General features: G+C 37.3%; 1 long non-coding RNA gene across 1 annotated transcript; it reads right to left on the bottom strand.

Moving 5' to 3' along the window:
- Nucleotides 1-7,604: 7,604 nt before the first annotated feature.
- On the bottom strand, nt 7,605-9,883 carry LOC125472507. Its single transcript, XR_007254473.1, has 2 exons — nt 9,387-9,883; nt 7,605-8,258 (listed from the first exon to the last, which is right to left on the bottom strand). It is a non-coding gene; the product is annotated as an uncharacterized LOC125472507 (long non-coding RNA).
- Nucleotides 9,884-23,463: the final 13,580 nt, after the last annotated feature.

Below are 23,463 nucleotides of genomic sequence, written 5' to 3'. Positions count from 1 at the left end.
CTTCATACTTCAAAACTAAACCCAGAAATTAAGCACTCCATCCATAAACTTCAACATGGTATCAAGAGCACAGGTTTGAATTTGAATCTGGGCGTTGTGAAATCGCGAAGCAGAAAAGGGGAAATCAACGAAATACCCTAATCTCTGACAGTTCAGTCTCAGATGGCCAGAGCCGGAGGTGGTGAGCTACGAGCTCCCATTTTGAATGGAAGTAACTATGATTTCTGGATGATCAAGCTGCGTACGATCTTCATCTCGCAGGATCTCTGGAGACTAGTTGAAGAAGGGTATGAAGAACCTGAAAAAGATGAGAAGGATGAGAAAGAGCTTACAGCAGCTGAAAAACTAGCACTGAAGGACAACGTCACTAAAGATGCAAAAGCACTAGGACTGATTCAAAATGCAGTCTCAGATGATATATTTCCTCGCATAGCTCAACAGGTAACCTCCAAAGCTGCTTGGGATATTCTAAAATCAGAATTTGTTGGTGATAAGAAAGTAAGATCTGTGAAATTGCAAGGGCTTAGGAGGGAATTTGAACATCTTAGAATGAAGGATGATGATTCTTTATCTGGGTATGTATCTAAATTGTTTGAGCTTGTGAATCAAATGAGGTCATATGGGGAAGAACTTTTTGATCAAAGAATTGTACAAAAACTTTTGATTAGTCTACCTAGGAGCTATGATTCGATTGCAGAACTTATAGAGGAAACCAAAGACACATATACAATTAGTGTGCAAGAAGTTGTGGGTTCCTTGAAGTCACATGAACAAAGACTACAAAGGCATGCTGACTATGGTTCAGAGAAGGCTTTTTCATCCTTGATTATCAATCCCAGAGAAGGACCAAGTTCCTCATATGGGGGTAGCTCAAAATTCAAGAACAATTGGAAGAACAAAGGCAAGAAAATGGATGTAAAATCTGCAAATGTCCCAAAGAAGGAGAATCAAGGTGAAGGAACAAAGATTTCCTGTGTTCACTGCAACAAACTACATTATGGAACCTGTTGGTTTAAGGGAAAACCCAAGTGCCATAAATGTGACAGATTTGGTCACTTAGCAAAGGACTGCAGAAGCAAAATTATACCTGCAGCAAATTATGCAAATGAAGTAAAGGAAGAGGGAACTATGTTTTATGCTTGTCACTCAGCCTCTGTGGTGAAAAATTCTAGTGTATGGTATGTGGACAGTGCATGTAGCAATCATATGAATGGCCATGAATCCCTCTCGATTGAAGTGAACAGAAATGTGATAGAGATGGGTACTGGTGACTTAGTTCAAGCTATTGGAAATGGAACATTGGTTATTGACACCATACATGGAAAAAGATACATAAAGGAGGTCATGCTAGTGCCAGGACTAGATGAAAACCTCTTGAGTGTAGGCCAAATGGTTGAACATGGGTACTTCTTGGTATTTGGGGATTATCTAGTGGATATCTTTGATGACAAAACCTTTAAGAACCTTTTGGAAAGGGTGCAAATGACCAGCAATAGGTGTTTCCCTATGACACTTGAATATGGAAATGAAGTAGCTAGAAGAGCAACTGTTGAAGGGACCACCTGGAATTGGCATAGGAGATATGGGCATCTGAATTTCTAGAGTCTAAAATCTCTACAACAAAAGGAAATGGTTTATGGGCTACCTGAGATAAAAGATACATCCAAAGTTTGTGAAGGGTGTGCTATAGGTAAAGCTCACAGAGAGGTATTTGACAAGGAGAAAGCATGGAAAGCCACTCTACCTCTAGAATTGATCCATACTGATGTATGTGGACCAATGCAAGTCTTTACCATAGGAGGTAACAAATACTTCCTAACCTTTATTGATGATTACACCAGGATGTGCTGAGTATACCTGATGAATTTGAAATCTGAAGTTTTCAATATCTTCAAGAAGTTTAAGGCCATGGTAGAACTACAAAGTGGATTCAAAATCAAGAAGTTGAGGAGTGATAGAGGGGGAGAATACACCCACCTCCACTGAGTTTTTGAAATTTTGTGAAGATGTTGGTTTGGAAAGACAACTCACAATTGCCTATTCCCCTCAGCAAAATGGAGTGGCTGAGAGGAAGAATAGGACAATTGTTGAGATGGCAAAGGCTATGATACATGAGAAGCATTTACCATATAATTTCTGGGGTGAAGCAGTAACAACTGCAGTCTACATTCTTAATCGATGTCCTACCAAATCACTTCATGAAGTAACACCTTTTGAAGCCTTTAGTGGCAGGAAGCCAGGAGTCAAGCACTTGAGGGTCTTTGGTTCTATATGCTACTATCACGTGCCTAGTCAACTGAGGCACAAATTGGAGGAATCTGCAATGAAGGGAATCTTCATTGGGTATGGAAAATGTGAAAAAGGTATAGAGTGTATGACCTGCATTCCAAGAAAGTAATATTGTCTAGGAGTGTCATTTTTTATGAGAACTTAGCTTGGAATTGGGAAACACAAAGGGAAATGCCTATTTCAGTTCCACTGAATGTTGAGATCAATGATAAAATCACTGAGCAAGTGGAATCAGCACCTGCTTCAGATCAAATACAAAGCGAAGACACTACTGGAACACAAGATTCAAGCGTAAGGGTCCAGAATTTAGCAACTCTTACCTCTACAGCGGTTAGGTTAAGAAGCTTAACTGATATCTATTCAAGGTGCAAAATGTGTATCATAGAACCAGAAAATTATCAAGAAGCTGCAAAAGATAAAGCATGGCAGGCAGCTATGGATAATGAGATCTCCATGATAGAAAAGAATGAAACTTGGGAGTTGGTGGACAGATCTATATCCAAGCCAGTCATTGGAGTTAAATGGGTATATAAGATCAAACTCAATCTTGATGGTTCTATACAAAAACACAAGGCAAGACTAGTTGCTAAGGGATATTCTCAAAAGCTCGGAGTGGATTTCAATGAAACCTTCGCTCCGGTAGCAAGGATGGATACTATTAGGACACTAATAGCTCTTGCAGCCCAGAAAGGTTGGAGATTGTTCCAACTTGATGTCAAATCTGCCTTCTTAAATGGAACTCTACATGAAGAGGTCTATGTAGACCAACCTGAAGGTTTTGTAATTCAGAATGCAGAAGAAAAGGTTTATAAGTTAAGGAAGGCATTATATGGCCTGAAACAAGCACCAAGGGCCTGGTACGAAGAAATTGATGCATATCTCATCTTATGTGGATTTGAGAGGAGCCCCAGTGAACCTACACTTTATGTTAAGGTAAGAAATGGTACTAAAACTATAATCATCTCAATCTATGTGGATGATATAGTTTACACTGGCAGCAGTGAAGAATTGATGTTAGAATTCAAGTTTGATATGATGAATAGGTATAAAATGACAGACTTGGGACTGTTGCACCATTTTCTTGGCATGGGGATTCTGCAAAGTGAAAAAGGGGTCTTCATTGGGCAAAAAAAATATGCTCTATCTCTGCTAGACAAGTTTGGTTTGCAGAACTGTAAACCAGTGAGCACACCACTGGCTACAAATGAAAAACTTTGCAGGAATGATGGAAATGAATCCACTGATGAAGGAGTTTACAGGCAGATTGTGGGCAGCTTGCTATATCTAACTGCCACTAGGCCTGACATTATGTTTGTTGCATCACTGTTGGCAAGATTTATGCACTCTCCCTCCAAGAAACATCTTGGAACTGCCAAAAGGGTCCTAAGATATATACAAGGGACCATTGATTTTGGAATTGAGTTTGAGAAGGGAAAGAAAGCTGTACTTATAGGATATTGTGATAGTGACTGGAGTGGGTGTGAGGATGACATGAAAAGCACTTCTGGATATGCATTCACATTTGGAAGTGGTGTGTTTTCTTGGGCCTCTGTGAAGCAACACAGTGTTGCTCTCTCAACTGCAGAAGCCGAATACGTCAGTGCAACTGAAGCAACAACTCAAGCCATTTGGCTAAGATTTGTGTTAGAAGATTTTGGAGAAATGCCGGCAGAAGCTACTCCACTTATGTGTGACAACACATCAGCTATAGCCATGACTAAAAATCCTGTCTTCCATCAAAAATCGAAACACATAAATAGAAGGTACCATTTTATCAGAGAAGCATTGCAGCAAAATGTGATTGACATCATGTATTGCAAGAGTGAAGACCAGCTTGCTGATATTTTCACTAAGGCTCTTCCTAAAGCTCTTTTTGTTTTCTAAGAGATCTCCTTAGTGTGAAATCAGTGAACAACTTAAGATGGAATGTTGATAGTTAAGTTGTTTTCAGATTTCCTTAATTGTCTTTGTATTGTCTTATATGACAAGTTTAGGTTCTGGATCCATTTACTTTTGAACGTCTCATATGTCCTTGTGATAGCCATGTGTCATCATCATATTGATGACCTACTATGTACGGCTAAGATTGGATTTAGTGCTTAAAAGAATGAAAAGGGAAAAGTTGGTTTTATGCTCTGAAAAGAAACAGAGCAGCCACATTCCATTAAGAAAAAAAAAAAAAACAGAAGGCTTTCCTTTTCCAGAGAGTTTCAAGTTTTCTTTCCTCTTCTTCATACTTCAAAACTAAACCCAGAAATTAAACACTCCATCCATAAACTTCAACAGTTTTCTGGTTGGGATAGTCGTGGCCAAAGGGATCAGTGATCAGTTTGAATTTTGGCCTTCCATGTGAGTAAAGGTTGTAACCAGTATAGCTACAAGCTTAATTAATTTCACTTGTATATTTTGTCAGTCTGTTGGCAAGTAATCTTTCTCTTTGTTTCAAAAACTGTTTCCATTGGATTAATAACTTAGCCGTGTATAAAATTCAGTTACAAGGAAGACAATACAAAATATTACGTTCACATTAGAAAATGTATGTTCGGAACAAAATTGGCGAGATATGGGATCATACCATTTACAGTTGAAGCGCCAGTTACTTCAACTTATCTGGGCATATATGTACATCTCTAAAGTCGATGTTCTAAAACTCGCTACTCGGCAGTCTGGCGGCCGGCTTAGGAGGAGGCTAGGGATCGCGACGGTTCGGTTTGGGAATGAAAATGTTATACGCATCCCTATAACCATGAAAAATTAACCAAATTCATAACTACAAATTAACCATTCGGGATTATCCATAATCGCACCGAGTAACAAATTCCCTATCGTTAACGGTTATATCAATCTTTGTCAATACAAAATATATTTATTCAATTGATGCACTATAATTTAGTAGATACTAATGTCGTTATTAAATATCTACGTCTAATCATAGAAAATATAACATTTTTTTTTTGGAGTTGTTCAAGATAATTAAATATCATAAAACATTGATGATGTTGGCTAATGTTTGCCCTCTCTCATAAGCACCATTGAATTCTCATTGATTGTAATTCAAGACTTTTGACCTTTCCCACAAAATGCAACTTTTGTGCTCACACAATGCAACTTTTGTATTTTCAACTTAATTAGATTTTAAAGTGCTAATAATATTTCTCTTACATTATATATAAATTATATTCTATATTGTACATACCATTCGGGTCGGATTCAGATTGAGGACCCCTATAACCATATTCAAAATCATAACCGAATAATGTTTACGGTTTTTCCCCACATCCAAAATATACCCAAATTTTCATACTCAAACCCTTTTCGTTCAGGAGATTATTCATAGTTACTGGGTTTAACGGTTTGAATTGCAAACCCTATCGGAAGCCTAGATTTTTTTTATTTAATTATATATATATATATACACACACACACATATATGTCAACTTTTACTTGGAAAAACATAATTGTCTTAAAAAACTTAAATTGCAAAATAGAATGATATATAAATAGATATTAATAGAATGGGTAATCTTAGAGAGATCAAATTTTTTAAATCAAATTTGCAAACCAAATTTGCAAGCAGAGTGAGAGGGATAGAATTGGGTCCTACAAAGAGGCAACTGGACACTTCTGAACTTTTGAGATACAAATAGATGGTAATTATTCTGCACTTGACGCTACTGCAGATTCCAGATTTGATCTTTTGGTACCGTTCTTGTGATTGAATAAATCGTCTATTAAGTTTTTAACAATATCGAATCTTTGGTTTGCTAGTTTGAGAAAACAAAACTAGACGTCAAGAGCAAAGATGTACAGATCAGGAAGATGTTCATGGATTAGAACTGAAGGTAAAAGAAGGAGACCTGAAAAATAAAAACCTGCAAGACAAGGTATTTTAAGGAAAAGTCTTTTTCACTTTATATACATAAATTATAAGAATTTCAGTTACTACTCTGGTTTATTTTTCAGGTAAAAGAATTAGAATTGGAAGCACAACTCTTAATCGAGAGAAAGCTGGCACGACAGCACGTTGTCACAAAGATAGCTGAGCAACACCAGTAGCAAATGAAACACCAACAGGATGAGCAACGGTTTACAAACCGACCATTAGCAAGTCACAAGATCCTCAGTGAAATAGGCAGCACATTGGGAAAAGACCAAGTAAACCCTCTGCAACCACTGATGGAGAAGACCAACAACAAACCCTCAGCGCCCCTTTTTCATGTATCGGATGGTTTTATCAAGCATCTTGATGCTACGGAGAAAGAAAACAACCCCGAAATGACTGAACAATTTCTTGTTCCAAAGAAAGCTGGAAGGGCCTCTACTTGTCCGGCATTTCAGCGGATTCCAGTAAACACAGCTCCAAGGCGCAACTCCCTAATCCCACTTCCAAGTGTACCATTTCGTGTCCAATCCCCACCACCTGCATTACCATTGGCACCTATAGTATGCCATGCTTATAAGAAAGTTGATCCAGATGTGACTGAGACTGACTGCTTGCCGGAACAGACACCTTGTAGTAGTCCTAAAGTCATCAGAAATGGCGGCAAAAAGCTAAACAGCATACTGAGACGAAGCCTTCAAAAGAAAATCCAGAAAATCCCCAATGCCACCGCACATGAGAAAAGGAGTGAATGTGGGGATGGAGAAAGTTAGAGTCTCTATTGGAAGTCGAGCGTGCATGGGGAACAGGGTGTTACTAGGAAATGCTAGAAGAGCCGGAACTAAGAAAGCCAGAAGCCTAATAGTCATAGGGAAAAGGAGAGGGGGTGGAATATTATTGGTACAGCAGCGAGAACTGCTACAAAAAGCTGATGACGATGTATGTACTTTATTCAGCCATGGTGCGAGCATAGAGGTTATATTCTTGTAGCCTGCAGGTATGGATAGGGAGGGAGAGAACTAATCATTTGTTTATTTACTGATGTACAGAACTTCCGAATATGTTTGAGAATGTCAACGGTATGTGCTTTGTGGTGCACCTGATTAAAACTGACGGGTTGTGTTTTTCCGATACAAGTTACAAAAAAAGAGATCTTCTTGCCTAAGAATTCTTCAATGTATCAGTACCGAAATCAAACCAACCGCGATTAGTATTAACATGACACATAAATCATTGTTAATGACACATCATTTGAAGACTTGGGTCATTCTGCTTTCAATTTTGTATAAGCTGACTAAGTGAAGCTTATGACATTTCTGTATAGAGTATTATTTTGTTCCTTCTCAAATTTGTCATGCAGAATGACATTTCTGTAATTATGTCTCGCGTATGAATTCTCTATCTATTTAGTAGAGGAGAAAAAGCTACAAAAAATGACTTCAATTCAATTTTTTTTTTTTAATTTTTGAGTACACAATATAAAATTGAAGAAAGTGAAGTAAAGTTTACAGAGAATTATAGACAGAAAGTGTGATACTTATGGCAGGCTACAGGTACAATTTTGTATCCTTCTCTAACCATTAGCATTTAGAAGCATACAAATCTCAATCAATCTTATTGTAGATAATCTTCGACATGAAAAAGATTGTGAAATCTAACTTATACTGTACAACTACAACCTGTTTGTCTAGTATAACGAATAGAATGCGGCACTCTCTAAATTTCATATTTTCAGGAACTCCAATGCGAGTGGACTCCCTGCAAAGGTTGCTAACAAAAACCAACACTATTGTTGAAAATATTGCTTATTATAACTGCTTCTGTTAGTACATTGAAACTGGACAAAAGGAGAAGATCGACATACTTTACCTTCATTTGAAATATTAAACTTTCGTCATAACCATTTATATACAATTCCACAACCAATTCCATAACCAAACCCCTTGTTAGTTGACAAAGTATTTAGCAAAAAGCAAAAAGCAACGGTGACAAAGAGTACACGAAAGGCATACTATCACACTCAGATACATACCTTAGAACGATTATTCCCATCACCACAGCCTTGTTGGTTTGATTGATATATGTTTCACTGAGATGAAAAAAAAAATTCATGAAAAATTAGTCCACAAAGAGGTCAAGCAACATTTAACAGTGACGAGAAAAAAAAAAAGACAGAAAAATAAAATAAAAAAAAAAAAAAAAAAACAGCATCATGAAATAGGACCAACTGAAAATTATGGAAAAAAGGACGAATAAAACTCAATTAACCTCACAAAAAGAAGTTTTACGATCACAGTAGAACACTCAAACACATACTAAGCCCCAACTTACTATTTCACAGCAGAATAAGTAAACCTTTTCCTTAAAGTTGAATGAACTTCAAATGGAGAAGAGATTGTTGTTTGTCTTTCAGAACTCATCTGGTCTCAGATAGAAAATCTCAGTTTACGCCCTTAAATCATCCCTACATATATGCTCTCTAAAAACTACAAACTCAATGAATGCACCTTCCTCGTAAATACGATTTCCCAACAATAGGCTCCCTGAACAAATTATACGTAAAACTTAAAAATGGCGGGTTGTTAATTTGGCATGCAAGCGGTACCAGTTCTAGTCTTACCAGTTGATAATTGTAAATCGTTTGCAACGCTGACATGCATAAGCAAGTCAGAGACGATGAATAACCTTTTTGTTTATAGAAGTTGAAAACATAATATTGAGAGACGATGAGATTTTGGAAACCCAAGAAAGTCTGATTCCTTAATTAAAAGGGGATTTGAATTCCAAAAAATTTGTGGAAACCGTAGAACAATTTCCAATGTAACCTTCTGGTAGAATTTGCTATACTGAGAAAACCCCAATACTCACTTTAAAATAATGAATTTTAGACCTTTTTTGATACATTCAAACCCCAACAGTAACAATTATGTTTGAACAACTAAACCTATCACAACCTTACCAATACACCAATCTTCTGCACATTCTGAAACCCACAAATATATAAATCGAGACAACAGACGAACAAAAAGACAGTAACTTTCCCACGTTTCCTCGGCAACCAAACAGAGATAAGGGAGAAAAAATAAAAACCAACAGTAAAAATGGTAGAAACTTTCCCACATTTTCTCAGCAACCAAACAGAAAAAGACGAAAAAAGAATCAAAATCCATGTGAGAAAATCCAAAAATTAAGCCAAAGGAAAGAACTTTAGCCATACCCATAACTCCACTAACGACACTGCGGACGGCGCAGGTATTCCAAATGTCTTGGCCGCGCATCTCCTCCACCGTAAGTGGCCGTATGGGCTCAATCGGCGGCTTCTCGACCTCTCTCGAGGCCCTAGGTTCGTTCTCCGGATTCGAGGCCATTACTGTAAAGCTTGAATGGGCAGCGAAATCAGCAACAACCCATAAATAGTCAGTTGTTTTGGGAGTCGGAAAGGGTGAAACTTTTGGATCGGTTAAAAAGGGTGGCTTTTTGGGTTCGCCGCCATAGACGTTTTGAGAGAAGTCTGAAACATATTCCAAAGAAATTATAAACTTGGAATTGGTGACGCAGGGGGAGTTCTAGATGAATTACTGGAACTTGGTTGGTGAGTTTTGTTGTAAATGTTAAAAATATATCTGGGTTCGTGCTGATTTGTTGAATGAAACAGATATGGGAGTCGAAGACTGAGAACACCAATGATATCTCTCTCTGCAAGGTCTCTCTCTCCCTCTCTCTGTGCAGTATTGAGAAATGTTTTCATTCATTTTTTAATGATTAAGTTACAAAGAGTATTTATAGGAAATAACAAACCAAAACAGAAAAAGTAAATTACAAAGGTGACTTTCCTAACTAACTTTTTCACAACTGGTTATTACTATTTACTTCGGTAACTTTCTCTTCGCACCCCGTCAAGCTAAACAGAGAAGGTTGAAGTGAAAGCTTCGTACGAAGATGAAGAAATCGCTGTCTGGGAAGAGATTTTGTGTGAATATCAGCAATTTGATCTTGGCTGCACACAAACTGAACCGTGAGAAGTTTGGCAAGGACTAGCTCTCGAATATAGTGATAGCCGATCTCGACATGCTTGGCACAGGCATGGAACATGGGATTGGAAGCCAATGTGATGGCTGAAATGTTGTCACACCAAATTTGTGGTAGAGAAGGCAACTGAAATCTAATATTCGTGAACAATTTGCATATCCATGTCAATTCTGCAGCAGTGTGAGCAAAGGACCTATACTCAGCCTCTGTGGATGAACGAGCAACAATGTGTTGCTTCTTGGCACTCCAACTAATGATGAAGGAACCAAGGAATATGCAGAAACCACCAGTAGAACGTCGATCCCAAGAACATCCTGCCCAATCAGCATCTGAGAATGCTTTAAGGGTGAGATGTGAAGAAGTTTTGGGAAACCATAAACCATGTCCAAGAATGCCTTTAAGGTATCGAAGGATACGTTTAATTGCTTGAAAATGTGGTTCTTTAGGAGAGTGCATAAACTGGCACACTAAGTTGACTACAAAGGAAAGATCAGGTCGAGTCTAAGTGAGGTACTGAAGTGCCCTAACTATTGATCAATATTCTTCAGGATTGGTTAATGGAGAACCTGTGAGATCCAATTTTGTTGAACCAAGAAGTGTAATGCAAGGTTTTACTCCATCCATTTTAGTTCGTTTGAGAAGATCCAAAATATATTTGGACTGATGAAGAAAAATTCATAAAGCAGATCGAGTAACTTCCAAGCCAAGAAAATAGTGCAAATCCCCCAAGTCCTTAACTGGAAACTGAGCATTAAGTTGAGTAATCCCCCAAGACCAAGATAGGTTGTTTAAGAACAAACAAGCTGTGATTAGATTGAGAAGCTTGGAAACCCATAGATAGTAATGCAGATTGAAGTTTTTCAAACCATGCTCAAGGGGCTTGCTTTAAGCCATAGAGAGACTTTTGCAAATGACAAATATGATTGGAATGATCTTGATCAATTAAGCCAGGAGGTTGAGACATGTAGAAATTTTCCTTCAAGAAACCATGCAAGAATGCATTGCTTACATCCAGTTGATGCAAAAACGAGTTGGACTGAACTGCAAGAGTGAGAAGAATTCTAATAGTTACTGGTTTAGCCACTAGGCTAAAGGTGTCACTGTAGTTCATTCCCTTTTGTTGATTGTACCATTTTGCAACAAGTCGAGCTTTGTACCTGTCCACAGATCCATCAGGTTTTCTTTTGATCCGAAAAACCCACTTACAGCCAACAATATTGTAGGTAGAATCAGAAGGTACAAGTTTCCAGGTTCCAGTGTTTTGGAGGGCATTAAATTCATCATACATTGTAGCTCTCCAATGTGAATACTTGGAGGCTTGGAGATATGTAGATGGGACAAACTATGTGTCAAGGTGAGGAGGGAGTGGTTGTTTAGTTGCTGTAAAGGCTTTGGGTATAAAGATCCCTAATTTGGATCGAGTTTGCATAGGGTGAATAGAGACTGTGGATAATGAGGTTGGTGCAATGGTAGTTGCAGGTTCAGGTAGGGTATGAGAACTTGGTGCAGGGTTTGGAATGGGTGAATCTGGTAGGAGTGTGGGTGCAGGGTTTGAATTTGGAGGGGAGGGAGAACTTGGAGCAGTGGTATGAGGTTAAGAGAGTGAGGCAAATTGTGAAATGGGAAAATGCTAAGAGAGAGAGTAGAGTTTGGGAAAAGTGAGAGAAAATGAGAAAGAATGAGGTGATGAGGAACATGTGGTTTGTTGTTGTTGAAGAAGGTTGGAATTATGAAAAGCAAATGTGGCTTCATCAAAATGGACATGTCGACATACATAAACTCGATTTGTAGAGGGATCCAAGCATCTATAACCCTTATGAAAGAGGTCATAACCAATGAAGACACATGGCTTGCTTTTAGGGTCTAGTTTTCATTTAGTATAAAGTTTAAGCCAAGGGAAATAACTGCAACCAAAAATTCTAAGTTAAGAGTAATCTGGACACTTTTTGAAGAATTGTTCCCATGGTGAAGGTTTAGACACTAGAGGTAGTCTATTGATCAAGTAAACTGCAGTAAGAAAAGCTTCTACCCAAAAATGATGTGGAACCTTAGAAGCAATAAGAAGAGTCCTGGCAGTTTCGACAACATGCATGTGCTTTCTTTCTGCACAACCATTCTGCTGGGGTGTATGTGGACAGCTTAATTGATGTTGAATGCCATGAACAGAAAGATGGTGCTTGACATTAGAACTGAGAAACTCACCCCCTAAATCAAATCTCAAGGTTCCAATTTTATAGCCAAACAAGTTTTCAACAAATGCTTGAAATTCAATGAAATTCTGAAATACATCTGACTTGTACTTAAGTGGATACAACCAAGTATATTTGGTAAAGTCATCAACAAAGATGATATAAAACCGATAGCCGCTTACAGAAAGCAATAGAGCTAGTCCCCAAACATCTGCATGAACCAACTCTAAAGGTCTAGATGTATTACAAATAGAATTCTGAAATGGTAACTTGGCACATTTGCCTAAAACACATTTGAATAGAAAATATGTTGAAGGAAACTAGAAATAGGCAAGGCAGACTTTGAGAGCACATATTGCAAAGTCTTGAACGTGGGATGCCCCAAACATTGATGCCAAGTAGTAGGAGAAGCTTTGATTGCAGTATGAGCATGATATGGTGCTGAAGAGTGAGAAGATGCATAGAAAGGATAGAGACTATGTCGAATATGTGCTTTAAAAAGCATCTTCCTCGTAGTAAGATCCTTGACATTAAAGTCAAAAGGATTTAGAGTCAATGAACACCAATTGTCCCGAAGAAACATATTTGCAGAAAGTAGATCATGCTTTAATTGTGGAACATGCAACACATTATTTAAATGAAAATTTGCAGTAGGTGTATAAAGTGAAGTAGAACCAGAGTGGAGAATTGGTAAACCTTGGCCATCTCTAATATACACTTGGTCAGGACTATTGTATGGATGTGGATTTTGGATATTGTTAAGATTATTGGTCATGTGAGAACTTGCGCCAGAGTCAAGCAGCCCTGGAGGAGGAGAAGAAATGTTGGTGTTTGCATACATTGCAAGTTTAGCTGGTGGAACTCGGCCCTAAAAATTAAGATTCATCCGATTTGAGCAGTCAATAGCAAGATGACCTGGATCTTCACAGATTTAGCAAGCATTGGCTTTGAAAGTATTTGTAGAATAACAAAAACCACCACGATTTCCTCCTCGATTGTAAGAATTATTGTTGTAGCGATTGGATCGATAGCGATTGCCTCCACGATTGTAAGAATTGTTATGGCGCTGAGAATTGCCTCTGGTGAAGTTAGAAGGATTGGTGTTCTAAGCAGTGTATGCCTGAGGTGTAGGAAGCAAATGAGGGAGAGTTGAAGCTGCTTGAATGGAGTTAAGAGCTTGATAAAATTTAGCAGTGGAAGATCCTTAAGCTTGTTTCTTGTAAGCAAGAGCCATTTCTTTACTAAGCAAGAAGCCATGAAGATCATCAACTGAAGTATCAGCCAATCGAAACTGTACTGAGTCCACAAAAGAATCATATTCATCAGGGAGTCCATCGAGAATAATAAGAAGCAAATCATGATTATCAACAGGAGCACCAGCTGTAGCAAGAGCATCAATAATCTCCTTGATGCGCTGCAAGTACTCAGAATGGAGGAGGAACCTTTGGTAAAAGATTGTAAATTCATGCGCAGTTGATGAATGTGAGAGCAAGAGACACTGCTAAAACGTTTTTCAAGATTAAGCCAGAGGTCACGCGCAGATTGAACACCAACTATGAATCATGATGCAATATTGTTGATTGTGATCGAGTTGTTTGATGCCTGAATGGAAGAATTAAGGTTTGTGTTCATCGGGGAAGAGGTCAAATTGGCAGTCGTAGGGCACTTAGTGTGCATTGGAGAATGATGAAGAGGTTCAATCACTGGAGAATATGAGTGAGAGGAATTAACCATCATGGATGAACACGAAAGAGAATGAAAGTGATTTGTTTGGTAGGTAAGAAAATGCAAGAAAATTTTCCCAAAGGATCAGGAGTCGGAAGACAGAAGGCCTCATGATACCATATTGAGAAATGTTTTCATTCAGTTTTTAATGATTAAGTTACAAAGAGTATTAATAGGAAAGCTAAGAATAACAAACCAACACAGAAAAGGTAAATTACAAAGGTGACTTTCCTAATTAACTTTTTGATAGTTGGTTATACTATTTACTTTTGTAACTTTCTCTTCATGCAGCCTATACTGTTGCCTGTAAACCCATACTCCTATACCAGTTCCCTTCAATCTTCGTAGAAAATCCTCTCATCTCCCTCTCTCTCACCCTTGTCCCATCTTTCTCTACAAATCATAGAAATACTCTCATCTCTTTCTCTACAACGGACACCCGTTGTCCCATCTCCCTCTCTCTACAAATCCCTGAAATCACTCGTAGAAACCCATCCTTTCTCTATAACGGACCACCTCTCTCTTTACAAATCCCTGAAATCACTCGTAGAAACCCATCCTTTCTCTCTGCAATGGACACCCCTTGTCTCATCCATCTCTCTCTGCAAATCCCTGGAATCACTCGTAGAAACCCATCCTCTCTCTACAATGGACCACCTCTCTCTCTGCAAATCGCAGAAATCCCTCGTAGGCATCGAATCAGCCTACAAAACGCCTTCTCAAACTGAAAACTCAGGCCATAAAAACAACTCCACCGTGGGTGATAGCCTAGTGGACCGACAACCATTTCATCCAATTGCCTCCCTCTCCTATCTTTAGCCCATGCAAGCAATTAGGCTAAGGGGGAACCCAAGTGAGAGGGCAGGCTCGAATCGATGGCCCGAAAGCCTAAGGCTAAATGATGCATAGCTAACGTCAACCATGTTATGAAAAAATTTGCGTCAAGTGCGTGTCGCACACATGCGCGTGGGGGTGCGTCACCAACAGCTTTTCAGTCAGTGGGATCCACTGTCCAGAAGTTTGAAATGTTACCGTTGTTGGGCCACGTGGCACCTTCTTGCCCGTTGGATTTCAACAGATACTTTTTCTGGATCGTTGGATTTCCAACGGTCAAAAAAAATTTCAAACCTTCAACAAACGACTAGATGACATGGCACAATTGTTGGAAATGTGCCCTAAAACCAATCATATGATGATACTTTACGGACATTTCAAACTAATGTAGTTCATTTCAAACTAATGTAGTTTAAATGTAAAGGGCAAAGATTATTGTTTGAGCCGTCTAATATAAATGTTATATGCTTAAACGATAAGTCCAAGGAATATGTGATTGGAAGAATGCAATCTAAAGAAGTTAGATTCATGAGACTATTCTTTCGTTGACACATCCTAAACGTTCCTAATCATAGGATTGTCAATTGGGCATTGACAGTCCGTTAAGATCAGTACGTGCTATGTCTTCTCTCAGGGAGAGTGACTAGTCTCGAGTCATTGGTGTGTGTGACATCAAGACAAGTACGTAGGTGCTCAATAGAGAATGAGTTCACTGAACACGATCAACGAAGAGTTCTCATATTCATGTGACATGAGAACTCATGGTTGGGATAATGCAAATTAGTCTTTTGACCTGAGGCATCACAGTTGTCTTGTGGTTAGGTCCTTAATCTTTGATTATGTCAACGTCACTCTATCAGGGTGTCCACGGCATCGTTGGGGTTAAGCCACTTAGCCATGGAGGCAAGTGAATGCGCAACAAGGGATCTCTAACCTTCAAACTGTTTGAGGGAGAATACTCTATGATATGATTTAGAATCTCTGGCCAGAGTATGAATGAGATGTTGGAATGCGTTCCAGATCACATTCAAGGTAATCATATAAGTACAAGATTCACATTGGATAGTAGACATGAATAAACTATCAAACCAAACAATGTGGTCAAGAGTATTGTATTAGAGAAAGACCGTATTGCATTTGTAATCCTAAACTGAATAGGTTCTCCACCTCTTCTGATTAGCTTGGGTAACCATGATATGCTGCTAGGTGTCACTCATGGTTTGTGGAAGCCCTAAAAGTGTATTATCACTAACGGGAGAATTGAAAGTAAGTTTCAATTCACAATCGATTTGAAAGAGTTTGAATCGCCCACTGCCTCGCTAAAAGGAACCTAATGGATCGTACACCGTGTAAGGTAGAGATTGAAGATTCAACGGAGATGAGTAAGAATAATTAAATGGTTTAATTATTTATCTAAGGCTAGGATTAATTAATATGTTAATTAATCAAACGAATAAGTTCGTTAAAGACCTCGGGTTAGTATTGGGCCGCAAGGCCCAATGGGATTTGAATGTCAAGCCCATTAACTCAAGTTGTATGACAACTTGAATAAAACAAAGGGCTTGAAAGCCCAATAAACCTATAGGCTAGCCATGTGTAAAAGAATAGGGCTTTTGGTTCATTAGGTCACTTATTTGAAGGGACTATATAAAGGACTTTATAGCCTAAAATTTACTAAGGGTTATTTTTGGGGAAAGGATGAGAACACAAGCTCTCCTTTCTCTCAAAAATTTTGGCCAATCTAGAGGGGAATAGCTAGCAATCTTACTTCCTCTAGGTCACTCATTTCTTCTACAATATACCTTGGTGTGGAGACTTAGAGGTTCTCAATTTTGGGAACTTGGAGAAACCTTTTCATCCATCCAAATCCATGGATCTAAGATGCAAGGAATGAAGGCCCTCTCTTTGGGTGATTAGCCTTTGCTTATGCAAAGAGGAATCTACAAAGGTATTGATTTCTCAACTCACTTTGTTTTGAGTTGAGTCCTGGTTCACCTATCTACTAGGCTTTGAATTTCATGGGTAAATGTTTTGTTTTAAGTGCATACAAGCATGATTCCGCCTTTAATTGTTAATTGCATGCTATTGATGTTGCTTAAATGAACATGTTTTTCACAAATTTTCCTTCAAGTGGTATCAAGAGCCTAAGTCTAGTAGTTGGTGAATCCTTTTGGGTTTTGTAGTTCATAGTTTGTGATTTGAATGTTGTAATTGTTACAAGCTTTATTCTTGCTTCTTTGAATGTAAATTTTGTTAGAAAATTTGCCATCTCAAATGTTGTAGATGTAGTTCATATGAGCATGAATTTTGGAGCTAAAATTTGGTGCCATGTTTTTGGGGAAATTCGGCCAAATCCAAAGGGTGGATTTTTGGATTCTTGTTTGACTTGTTAAAAGTGTTTTAAAGTGACTTTTGGAACCCCTATGTACCCTAGTATGGTTGTATGTTATTTCCCTTAAGTTTGAGTGGTTTTGGTATGTTTTTGGGTGAAGAATGTTCATGGAGCTCTTATGGGTTTTCATGAATGTTCTTCATTGTTCTTGATATGTTCTTGCCAAGAACAAAAGGTTTGGTGTTTTGATTCAAAGTTTTGATTTATTTCATAAAGTTTTTGTTTTGAAATATTTCTTATGTTTAAATATATTAGATATTTATTTTGAAAAATTAAAGAAATTTTAGTGGGTTGGTGTGTAATGATTTATTCCATTACACACACCCCACTTACAAAAACTTTGAAATTTTTTTTATTACTTTGCTTCAAAATCAGCCACCCTACTCAATTAGGATCCTTGTAGGGCTTTTGTGCAATTATATAAAGTTTTGATACTTTTGTCTATTTGCATTTTGACCCAAAAGTTTACGTTTTTACGTAAAGGTCCAAAATCACTAAAAGGACAAATTGTTTTGCTCCTTTAATGAAGTTTTATTTTTTGTGGAAATTTTTGGGTTCTAGTTGTAATTACATGAAGTAGTGGACTTTTGTGTTTTTACAAAGTGACCCCAAAAGTTTAAGTTTTTGCAAAATAGCCCAAAAGTTGAGGTTAATTGCACTATGGCCCAAACAAGTTGAGGTCATAGCATTTTGGCCCAAATTAGGTAGAGAACAAAATTGTTTTGTCTCTTTAAATGAGAATTGGATTTTCATTTCATTTAGCTCCATTTAAATCAATTCTATGGATACAAAAACCAAATGAAAATGCTGCATTCAAGTTTAATTAGTTAAAGCGTTAATTAATTAAAGAAAGGGTGATTATGAACCTTAGCCTACGATAATTGAGCTATGTGAAAGGCCGTTTCAAATTTGTTTGAACCATGGGAATGTGTAGATTAAATTTTGGTTGTAATTTGATATGATCAATTGTTGTAAAAGAGCATAAGCTCTTCTTTACTTTAAAGTAATTTGATTTGATCAATTGTTGTAAAAGAGCATAAGCTCTTATTTACTTTGAAGTACTCCTTTCTTGTTTTATTCGATATGCATGAAATTGGAGTAGTTGGGTCCAACGCCCAATAAGACAACACGCCTTAATGTGATTAAACGCGTAACTAAAATCAATCACCATCCCTAGACCGAGATTCAACACTAGGCTCGTGTTGAATCGAATCAAAGGTTCATAGTCATCCTAAGGCCCTAAGGCAACTATATAGTCCATCAATGAATGCAAACCTTATGTTAGTAGTATCATATACTCTTGCTTTAAAAAACCGTTTTAAAAGCTTAGTGGGAGTATTATATACAACTAAATCAATCAAATGGACCAATAGTTGTAATAGGACCAAAATGTTTTAATTGGATTAAAATGTATGTTTATATGTGATGAGACCTAAAACCCTCAACAAATCAATATTAAGTTGATAAGCGAGAGATGCTTTGAATATCTCTTCGTGGCCTTCCACCGTGGTAGGCTCCAATCGTTTGTGACTTGTACACCGGCTTCACCCTATAATGGGGAGTACAAAGTGCATGCTTACATTCAGGAGGAGTCTATACGCATATGATGAGGTGAGTGTAGACAACGAGTATGACCAACATGATATAATTCTGAGGTTGTGCTTGAACCTCTACATAAACTAAGCATGGTGGGAATAACTTAACTAAGTGCAATGGTGCCAACATGATATAATTCTGAGGCATTCATTCTCTAGAGGCCAAACTAGATGGGTAATTACAAGAGTTGTAAATGAGTAAAGCGTTATTCTCTCATCATTATTTTTGCTAACCAACATCGTATAATCGTGAGGTGGGCTTGGTAATGGTGAGTCTCCCATATCCTGCTAAGAGTTCAACAAAACTCTCGAATTTCGATGAGGGATATGGAATTTGCCAAAAATAGTGGGTGGTGCTATTTGATTTAAAGACCCGAATCAAATGGCTTAAAATCAATCAATTTATATTCGTTATGTATTTGTTTACCAATATATTTGCAAACGCTATCCAAAACTTGACAAAGAAAAGCCGAATGCTTTAAATTCCAGACTTAGTTCTACAATCCCATAGATTGTCTTTAATGGCTTGTAGATGTAACTAAGTAGTCTCATCCTCACAATCTTCCTATTGATAATGTATCATTGGAAGAATATGTTAGATAAGTCTAACATGAGAAGGACAACACTTTTAATGTCATAATTCTTCAAATACAAATTGTTGTATGAAGAAATAAGAGTTGCTTTGAACAACCCTTAATCAACACAAACTTTAGTGCTTGTCTCTTTGTTACACGAACAAGGAACTTGAGAAGTAAGCACAAGGGCATGGACACTTTATGTGCCATGATTCTTCACTTACAAAATGTTGTATGAAGAAATGAGAGTTGCCTTGAACAACTCTTGAAAGTTTGTTATTATGTTTAGAACATAATGGTTGGTTGACAAAAATAGTCCATTTATATGGACTTATGATGATTTTGAATCATTGAGTGTTGAAGTGTTAAACCACTTAACGAGACGGAAACTAGGCAAGGACTTCACCTTTGTGTCCCTATCCTAATGGTTCACTAAGTTTATTGTAAACTATATAGTGAACAATAACCGCACGCTCTCCAAATCGTTTGATGTGTATAACACATTTGAAATGAGTTTCAAGAGAGATAGTGGGAGTTTAGGGACCATGACTATTGCAGTCAAAAGGGAAGTCAAATGAAGAAGGCAAAATAACTCCAAGGGAACAAACTTTCTTTATGAAAGGATGGACATTGGAAGGGGTATTTGCAAGAAATGTCTTGCAAGTGTCAAGAACACACCTTTCGAAGGTGTTGTAATATGTTCTTGAAATAGTTCAAAACAGTTGGTTCTTCTACTTGAATGCTTGATTCCATATTAGTAACTATGTTTTATAATTGTTGTAAAAGTGTGCTAATAAGAAGTAGAAGATTAAATGAGAGAAGAGAAAGTACTTCACATTCCAAACGTGAATCGAATATAGATCTCTGCGAAAGCGGATTGTACTTACTTCCTCATATGAACTACCAAAGAAATTGGAAAATACTAAAGATTGTCTTTACATTCCAATTTTAAGGAACTTAAAACCGTCACTATAGTAGAGATGGATAAATGTTTTGTTTGACAAAAACATTGTTCTTTATTAATCAATAATTAGATTATTGTAATTTAATTGGTTGTCTGTATAGTAGAGATGATGTGGTAGTTTAACTGTTTAGAATAAGATGATGCTTAAAACCCAAAAAGGTTGCAAGGTAGTGACTAATCCCAACTGAGTTGTGATACCTCTAAAACATAAGTTACGAGTTGGTCATAGATGGATGCTTTGGATCGTTAGATCCGGATCCAAGACCTTCTTGTTAAAAATTGCATAGAGGCGAAATGTTCGAATCTTTATTCTTTTGGAAAGAAGAAAGAATCACAAAGTTGTTGAGGTTTATTCACTTAGATGTTAGTGGCACTTGTTCTCAACATAATACTACTCATATTGTATGACATTCACCGAAGATCACTCTCGGTTGGACTATAGTTTATTTTGAATAAACACAAGTCCGAATACTTTGCAAAAGGTTTCAAAGAATTCAAGAAATGTAAGTAGATGAGTAAGACGTCTAAAGTATTTACCTCCTTAGATTTGATCCAAGGAAAAAGTAACACTTTAGATTAATTTCCTTGAAAAATATCAAGGAAAGTAGCATCATAAGATAATGAATTTCTCCATAAGGAGAAGAATGAACATAAATAAGATTTAGTTCGTTGGACATTATCAATTACCCATATATATATGATATATACTTCTAAGACATGTTAGTTGTAGAGATCCATCCATCATGGATCTTAGCAAGCTAGTGGGAGCTATAAGCGTCTTATGAGAAAAGATCAATTGTTTGATTTCTCATAAAGATGTAAATGAATCTTTTGTTTACTAGGTTTACAAAAGATTAGTGGGAGTTGATCATATTCCTAAATTAGAATATATATATATACATGATATATATTAATTTTGAAAATGAAAGGAATTCTTCATCGTTAAAGTTATGACTTTAAACATTCTATAATGATAGAATGTATATGGGAGACATAGTCTATATACATGGGATGGAAATCTATAATGATAGATTTCAAGATATAATTGGATTATATCAATCCCTAAAATAGACAAAAGATGCTAGGAAGTTTCTCATATAATGATAAACTTCAATTAGAATGACAATTCTAGTGAGACTAGGAAGTTGTTCTTCTCAAAGGGAATGTACCCTTTGACTCCCAAAGAAATAATGCGTAAATAGAATCCTTTATGCATACGCAGAAAGGTGATTTATGTATTTCATATTGTATGAAAACATTGATATAAGTCGTACCTAGAACGGTACAAGATGATATCAGTGCAAGCCCAGGATCAGAACCATGGCAACTGTCAAGTGAATCCTTAGGTATTTAAGAAATACTAAGGATGAATTCCTCAAGAATGAGGAAGAATTAGAGTAACATAATGGAAGCGTAAATGTATTAGATTATGAATCTAATCCATCATAGAATATCTCTTCATTATGAATGAAGTGATAAAGAGATATCTCTTTATTATGACTAAAGAGATATTTGGGTGGAAACGTTAAAAGTAAATGACTTTAATGTGTTCCATCATGTATGCAAAATATATTGCCATATAGAAGCTTACAACATTGTTGTTTGGATGGGAAAGTTCATTCATGAACTCTTCATTCGGTTCCAACCAGAAAGTGTATGACACTAATGGGGCGATAGCTCAAGCCAGGGAATCAAGGTCTCATCAAGGTCCGAACTCAAATGAGAGACTGAACCACATGATTGAGAATCATGTATAATGGTGACGTCGTTATTCTCAAGGTTGCTTCTATGGATAACATATAGATATCCATTGTTTAGGCCTACTACTCAGCCATTTATGAAATGAATTACAGAAGAGGTATCATCAATGATGACTAAGCTGATTGGCTCTAGTGCAAGTGGGAGATTGTTGGAAATGTGCCCTAAAACCAATCATATGATGATACTTTACGGACATTTCAAACTAATGTAGTTCATTTCAAACTAATGTAGTTTAAATGTAAAGGGCAAAGATTATTGTTTGAGCCGTCTAATATAAATGTTATATGCTTAAACGATAAGTCCAAGGAATATGTGATTGGAAGAATGCAATCTAAAGAAGTTAGATTCATGAGACTATTCTTTCGTTGACACATCCTAAACGTTCCTGATCATAGGATTGTCAATTGGGCATTGACAGTCCGTTAAGATCAGTACGTGCTATGTCTTCTCTCAGGGAGAGTGACTAGTCTCGAGTCATTGGTGTGTGTGACATCAAGACAAGTACGTAGGTGCTCAATAGAGAATGAGTTCACTGAACACGATCAACGAAGAGTTCTCATATTCATGTGACATGAGAACTCATGGTTGGGATAATGCAAATTAGTCTTTTGACCTGAGGCATCACAGTTGTCTTGTGGTTAGGTCCTTAATCTTTGATTATGTCAACGTCACTCTATCAGGGTGTCCACGGCATCGTTGGGGTTAAGCCACTTAGCCATGGAGGCAAGTGAATGCGCAACAAGGGATCTCTAACCTTCAAACTGTTTGAGGGAGAATACTCTATGATATGATTTAGAATCTCTGGCCAGAGTATGAATGAGATGTTGGAATGCGTTCCAGATCACATTCAAGGTAATCATATAAGTACAAGATTCACATTGGATAGTAGACATGAATAAACTATCAAACCAAACAATGTGGTCAAGAGTATTGTATTAGAGAAAGACCGTATTACATTTGTAATCCTAAACTGAATAGGTTCTCCACCTCTTCTGATTAGCTTGGGTAACCATGATATGCTGCTAGGTGTCACTCATGGTTTGTGGAAGCCCTAAAAGTGTATTATCACTAACGGGAGAATTGAAAGTAAGTTTCAATTCACAATCGATTTGAAAGAGTTTGAATCGCCCACTGCCTCGCTAAAAGGAACCTAATGGATCGTACACCGTGTAAGGTAGAGATTGAAGATTCAACGGAGATGAGTAAGAATAATTAAATGGTTTAATTATT

Source organism: the organism of the source record quoted next, unplaced genomic scaffold (genome assembly GCF_019419815.1).
Source record: "Pyrus x bretschneideri cultivar Hongxiangsu unplaced genomic scaffold, Pyrus_bretschneideri_v1 Contig7, whole genome shotgun sequence".
Taxonomy (NCBI): domain Eukaryota; kingdom Viridiplantae; phylum Streptophyta; class Magnoliopsida; order Rosales; family Rosaceae; genus Pyrus; species Pyrus x bretschneideri.
The sequence above is the reverse complement of the archived record's forward strand: the minus strand, read 5'-3'. Positions and strand labels throughout refer to the sequence as shown.